Here is a 6,204-nt window from a genome sequence, read left to right on the forward strand (position 1 = left end):
TTAAACATTGGACCAGGCTGCCCAGGGAAGTGGTGGAGCCCCCATCCCTGGAGGGATTTAAAAGACGGGTAGATGAGGCGCTTAGGGACATGGTTTAGTGGGCATGGTGGTGTTGGGTTGCCGGTTGGACTCGATGATCTTGGAGGGCTCTTCCAACCTTAACAATTCTATGATTCTATGATTCTATAAGAACGTGCAGGTGCTGAGTTAAAGCTGGGGAAGAAGAAGGAAGCGGGGGACGTTTGGAGTGATGGCATTTGTCTTCCCAAGTCACTGTTACGTGTGATGGAGCCCTGCTTTCCTGGAGATGGCTGAACACCTGCCTGCCCATGGGAAGCAGTGAATGAATTCCTGGTTTTGCTTTGCTTGCGTGTGCGGCTTTTGTTTTCCCTATTAACCTGTCTTTATCTCAACCCACGAGTTTTATCACTTTTACCCTACTGATTCTCTCCCCCATCCCACTGCAGGGGAATGAGCAAGTGGCTGTGTGGGGCTTAGTTGCCGGCTGAGGTTAAACCATGACAGTGGTTAAAGGGAAGTGGCAAGACCTCACCTAGCTCCCTCCTGCCCCATCCATGACAGCCTCACCCTACTCATCTATGCAGGAGCGGTCAGTATTGGTCCCGCTGGTCCCACCACCCAGGAGAAGTGGTGCCCGTGCTGAGTCCCCCCACAAGGAGCCCAGGCAGCAAGGGCAGATGGTGGCCTCCAGCCCCTCAGCTGCTCTGGTGTGTTGGAGGTGACATCTTGCCTGTCCCATGGGAGGTATGGCTACAATTCCCAACTAATGCAGGGCTTGGAGCAGCCCAGGGCTCTCTGGAGCCGTGATGCACAACTGGGGGTTGAGCTCAGCCTAAGGCCACCTGTTTTGTCCTCCATTTGCTCCTGCCTGATGACAGAGGGCAGAGCAGGTGAGCTGTGGGTAGCGAGATCTTGCTTGATGGCCCATTGTTCTGGGCTAGCCTGTACAGGGGTATCTTCGATCTTCCTTGACCAAGCCACAGGTACCGCAAAGGTGGTGACAAGCCCATGAGCCTGCCAACGTGGGATGGAGCAGCAAAAGAACATGGAAGCAGGAACTTCCCTTTGAATAATAGAGTGATTCAGGTTGGAAATGACATGTCTCTAGTCCAAATTTCTGCCCAACTTATGACATTCAGATCAGTGCCTTGCCTGCTTGAACTCTGAATAACTCCAAAGATGGACAGTCCACAGCATCCCTGGGCCCCTCTCTCAGCAATCTACTACCCTCACAGTGAAATTTTTTTTGCCAGTATATCCAGTCAGAGCCCCCTCTGATGCTAGGGAAGACTTTGCTGTGCAGGAAGCCCAGCAAGAGGGATAAACTCCAGGCAAAGGCAGGCCACCATGGAGAAAGAGGTCCCATGTCACCATCAGTACTACTGGCCAGGCTGCAGGCAGAAAAATGGCGAGCCAGGCAGGAGTCGAACCTGCAATCTCCTGATCCGTAGTCAGGCGCGTTGTCCATTGCGCCACTGGCCCTGGTCCTCTTGGAGCTCTGGGGGCTTCCCATCACTGGATGGGCTTTGTGAGAGGAGGAGGGGAGGGTGCAAGAGGATTTAGTTAAGTATAGAAAAAAATCAGATTTTATGAGATCACTGGAAGCCAAGTGATCTAATCCCCTGCTCAGAGCACAAAAGTCTTTCACATTATGTCATTTTGTTAGTTGAGCTTTGAATGTCTCCAAGGATGGGAACTCCAAAACCTCTCTGGGACCCTGTTCTAATGTGTGACCTCTGATGTGTGAATTTTTTTTCTTATCGTCTAATAGAGATTTTCCTTGATGTAATCTGTTTTTGTTGAGCTCCATCCTCTATGTCCACAAGAAAAGCCTGGCTCCACTGTCTCTGTAGGCACACATAGCATAAAACAAGATTATAATCCTTCCTTGACCTCTTCTTCTCCGTATTATAGAAACCTAGCTCTCTATGCCACTCCTCATCAGGCACTCCACCATCTTCTCATCTGGATGACCATCTCTGGGACTTACTGCAGTCTGTAAATGTCTTTCTTGTCCTGGAGATCCCAAAACTGGACACAGACTCCAGATGTGGTCCCACAGGTGTCAAACAGGGTGATAATCATTCCCCCAATCTGAGGGCTAGAATTAGTTGCTGACACAGGAAAACCAAAGCTCAGCTGGAGTTGAGTTTGGTAGGAATGTGAAAGGTCAACAAAATGGCTTTTAGAACCACACTGGCAGCAAAAGAAAATTAAAAGAAAGTGTGGGAAGATTTCTGAGTGAGTGAGGGAAATAGCAACAGACATGGAGCAGGCTGAGGTACTCAATGCCTTCTCTGCCTCTGTCTTTATTGATGAGGTCTGCTCCCAGCTTTATGTCCCTTTGCCTTCTGACAGAGCCTGTGGCAGTGGATTAGTCATGGCAGAGGATGACCAAGTCAGGAATCACTTGAGCAAAATGGACACATGAAGGACACAAAAGTAGTTGCAAACTACCAGCATAGATTTACTAAGGTCCTACCTGACCTACCCAACTGCCTGCCTTGTTGGAACCTGGGAAAAGAAACACTTGTTTATTCTGATTTTTGAATAGGGTCTCCAAGTCTTCTTGTAGCCAGATTGAAAAGATACGGACTGAATGAGAGGCCAAGAAGGTGGGTGAAAACCTGGCTGGATCACCAGACCCACTGTTGGGATCACCAGTTGGAAATGTAGCAAATGTCCTGTTAGTAATGGAGTTTGCAGGTGTTGATGCTGACACTGACACTCTTAAATGTCTTCATTAACGGCCTGCATGATAGGATGGGGTGCACACTCAGCAAGTTTCTGGACGACATCAAATCGGGAGCAAAGGCTGATACGCTGAAGGGCAGGATTGCTCTTCAGAGGGGCCTTGTGAGGCAGGAGAAATGGGCTGATAGGAACCTCATGAACCTTAGAGAGGACAAAAGTAAAATCCTGCCACGTGGGGAAGAAGCACTCCAGCAGCACCCTGCAGAAATGGGGAACCTTTACCCTGGTGTGATTCAACCACACAGCCTCCTGATCTGGAGTCAGACGTGCTGCCCTTATGCTACAAGGTCGATATGGAGGGATGCAGTCCCCAGGCACGGACTCAGCCTGGGTGGTGGGGATGCGCTCCCCATGGGGACCACCCCAGAGCTCGCCACTACAGCTCCCAGGAGACGCAGGGCTGACCCCAACCCTGATAAGTTGGGCATTGCAGCTGAGCCTCCTGTGGGGCAAGTGAGGTATCTCCCCCACCTCAGTCATTAACCCTGGGACCCCCTGGGCACCTTTTGCACCAACTGAAAACTTACCTGCTGACCCCCCATTCCCAGGCCTTGGTTGCAGCTCCCTCCCTTCGTCACTCCCTCTCTCTATCCCTCTCTCCTGCCCACCTTCATCAATGACAAAAAATTTGGGAAAATACTTTCCCCTCATATTTGGACAGAACCTCCCATTTCAATTTATACCTGTTCTCTCTCATCTTTTCATTATGAAATGCTGTGAAGAGCCTGGCTTGACGACCTCCTCATACATACTGGAAGTTTGCTATCAGGTCCTTATTGAAACCTCTTCCCCAGGCCAAAAAAACACAGTTCCAATGGCTTCTCCTCATACAGCGAGTATGAGGAGAAGCCATGGGACCAACACCAGGCCATTTTGGTGGCCCTGCACTGGATTTGTTCCAGTTGATCAATGTCCTTATACTGTGGGCCCCAAAGCTGTGTGCGGTATTCCCAGTGTGGAACATGGGTAAGCAGTGGGAATAGAGGGATGTCAGTACTGAGTAGGGGAGAGTGATAAGACAAGGTGCCCAACTCCACTGTAAGGTCTGGAGGACCTCTTTCATTCCTGCAGGGCAAGAGGACGCCCCAGCACTTTTGCCCTGCAGAAGGCCCAGGAGGATGGATGATGGGCAGGAGAAGAAAGGCCCTCGCGAAGGGAGCAGGAGGAACAACCGCCAGGCTAAAAGTGTCGAGCCAGGCAGGAGGCGAACCTGCAGTCTCCTGATCCGTAGTCAGGCGCGTTGTCCATTGCGCCACTGGCCCTGACCCCTCACCAGCCCCGTGGCCCTGGCAGGCTGCCCGCATCCTCCGCTCTGTGGAACATCCTCTGCGCTCAGCACGAAGACACCGAGCAACATCCAGTGCAACATCAACCAGGGAGGAACATCCGCTGGACTGCCAGCCGCTGACTTCAGCCCCCTCGGCCCCCTGGTCCAGCCACTTTGCTTTGCCTTGTGATTCAGCTTCGGCACTCTGTCTCTGTGCCCTGCTACAGTGACAAGGCTGGGAGACCCCGTCAGAGGTCCAATTGTAGTCAAGATAAATGACGTTCCTTGGTGTCCTCTTGAACGCCGAGGAAGTCATCTCTTCAAAGAAACCTACCACACTGGCCAAGAGCGGTCTGCCCTTGGTAAAGCCATGGTCACTCTTTCCAGTCATCACCACATCCTTCCTTCATTTGGGCATGGCTTTCGGGAGTACTTCTTCCATAGTCTCCACCTGGGCTCTGAGGTGGGGCTGACCAGATTAGAGCTCCCCAGATCCTCCTTCTTACTCTTCTTGAAAAAACTTCTCACGTTGTTCATCAGAAACCTGTCTCTATTTCCATAATCCTCCACTGAATAATTGTCCTTGATCCCCTCCAGAAATCCCCTGGACTGACGGTACCACCTCACGTTTCCCTCCCAGGCAAATATTGCCTGAGGGTAAGTCCACGTCCCCCCCGAGTGACTGAGCATGCAGTTACAAAGCTTCTTGCACTTTTCTGAGGAAGGCTGCACTTTCTTCAGCTTGTTGATGAGGCAAACTGTGGCACCCACCAGAACATGCCCCTGCATTGGCCTCCACTCTGGTCATAGACCCATAACCTCCAACCAGCACAGCACCTGGCTGAAAAGAAAGCTCCGGGCATCACGTTTCCCCCCCACCATTCCTGAGGTGCCCCCCTCTAGTTGGCCAATGCCTTGCAGAGCCCTGCCCCTCGCGCAGACCAGCCCCACAGAAAAGCAGGGGCAATACAGAGGGTGGTGAGTGGTGCCCCAAGGCTGACCCCGATGTGATTCGAACACACAACCTTCTGATCTGGAGTCAGACGCGCTGCCCTTGCGCCACGAGGTCAGGGTGGAGGGACGCAGCTCTGCGGCACGGATCCCGGCCTAGGCGGTGGGGATGTCCTCTCCATGGGGACCACCCCAGGGGTGTCCAAGAACCCCTCTGCTGCAACCATGGAGGGGAAGGGTGGCCAAGGCCTGGCTGCAGAGAGGAGTCCAGGCTGGAGGATGAACGTGCATGGTAGGGTGGGGTGATCTGCGGGGTCAGTGCAGGCAGGAGCCAGGCTCAGGGATGCTGTGTGGGAGGATGATGGCCCAGGGCAGAATACAGGGAAGGGACCAGGTCCCCTCCTGCAGCACAGCCTGAGGTGGGCTCTGAGTACGTACCCAGAAATGGTCATGGACAGTGTTAAGAGCAGACAGCCCATGGGCTGTTTGGTAACCAAACACTATTTTGGCTGGGAATGGCAGCTGGACCTTCTTCAAGGAAGGCAAGACATCTCACCAGTGCAGGCAAGGTCCACCAACAATGCAGGCAAGGTTCACTGCCAGCTCTGGCTGCCCAGTCCTTTCCCCATGGGTGGTTAGTACAAGGTTGTCATAGACAAAGGTGTCAGAGAGGAGATGAAACTTTCCTTCTTCCACTCCAACTCCATGCCCACCCCAGCGTGCTGGAGGAAGTCTGGTGAGTACTAGGCTGGCTGGGGCAGGGACATGGTGGGGGCAGCATATGGACAGGGGGCTGGGGCCAGTGGTGTCACGGACAATGCACCAGGAGACTGCAGGGTTGAGTCCTGCCTGACTCGACCTAATCCTGCCCACAGCCTGGCCATGGTGGAGGTGATGGGAATCAGGCTGCCCTGGTGTCCTTCTGCAAGTGGTGGGTAATCAACCTTGGGTATTGCCCTGGCTCTGGCTTATTCCCTCGCTTTGTCATGTATTCTGCCAGCAATAAGGCATTTTTCTATCAGAAATCTATCAGGCATTTTTCTCAACAACAGCTGTTGTTACACCTTGTTCACAAATGTCCCATTTCACCTGGACCTCCGGCAGGACTGGAGAGAGGCAGGGTGGCTGTGCCTCTACCTGTCTCATTCCCTTTCTCTTTCAGAGCACATTTTTTTCTGCTGTCATGGTTTAACCTCCGTCGGCCACTGAGC

At 52.6% G+C, this 6,204-nt stretch overlaps 3 non-coding genes across 3 annotated transcripts; all 3 read right to left on the reverse strand.

Moving 5' to 3' along the window:
* Window positions 1–1,430: 1,430 nt before the first annotated feature.
* On the reverse strand, window positions 1,431–1,503 carry TRNAR-ACG. Its single transcript has one exon. It is a non-coding gene; the product is annotated as a tRNA-Arg (tRNA).
* Window positions 1,504–3,964: 2,461 nt separating this feature from the next.
* On the reverse strand, window positions 3,965–4,037 carry TRNAR-ACG. The gene has a single exon. It is a non-coding gene; the product is annotated as a tRNA-Arg (tRNA).
* Window positions 4,038–5,039: 1,002 nt separating this feature from the next.
* On the reverse strand, window positions 5,040–5,111 carry TRNAW-CCA. Its single transcript has one exon. It is a non-coding gene; the product is annotated as a tRNA-Trp (tRNA).
* Window positions 5,112–6,204: the final 1,093 nt, after the last annotated feature.

This window comes from Pygoscelis adeliae, unplaced genomic scaffold, assembly GCF_000699105.1.
Source record: "Pygoscelis adeliae isolate BGI_AS28 unplaced genomic scaffold, ASM69910v1 Scaffold121, whole genome shotgun sequence".
NCBI classification, from domain to species: domain Eukaryota; kingdom Metazoa; phylum Chordata; class Aves; order Sphenisciformes; family Spheniscidae; genus Pygoscelis; species Pygoscelis adeliae.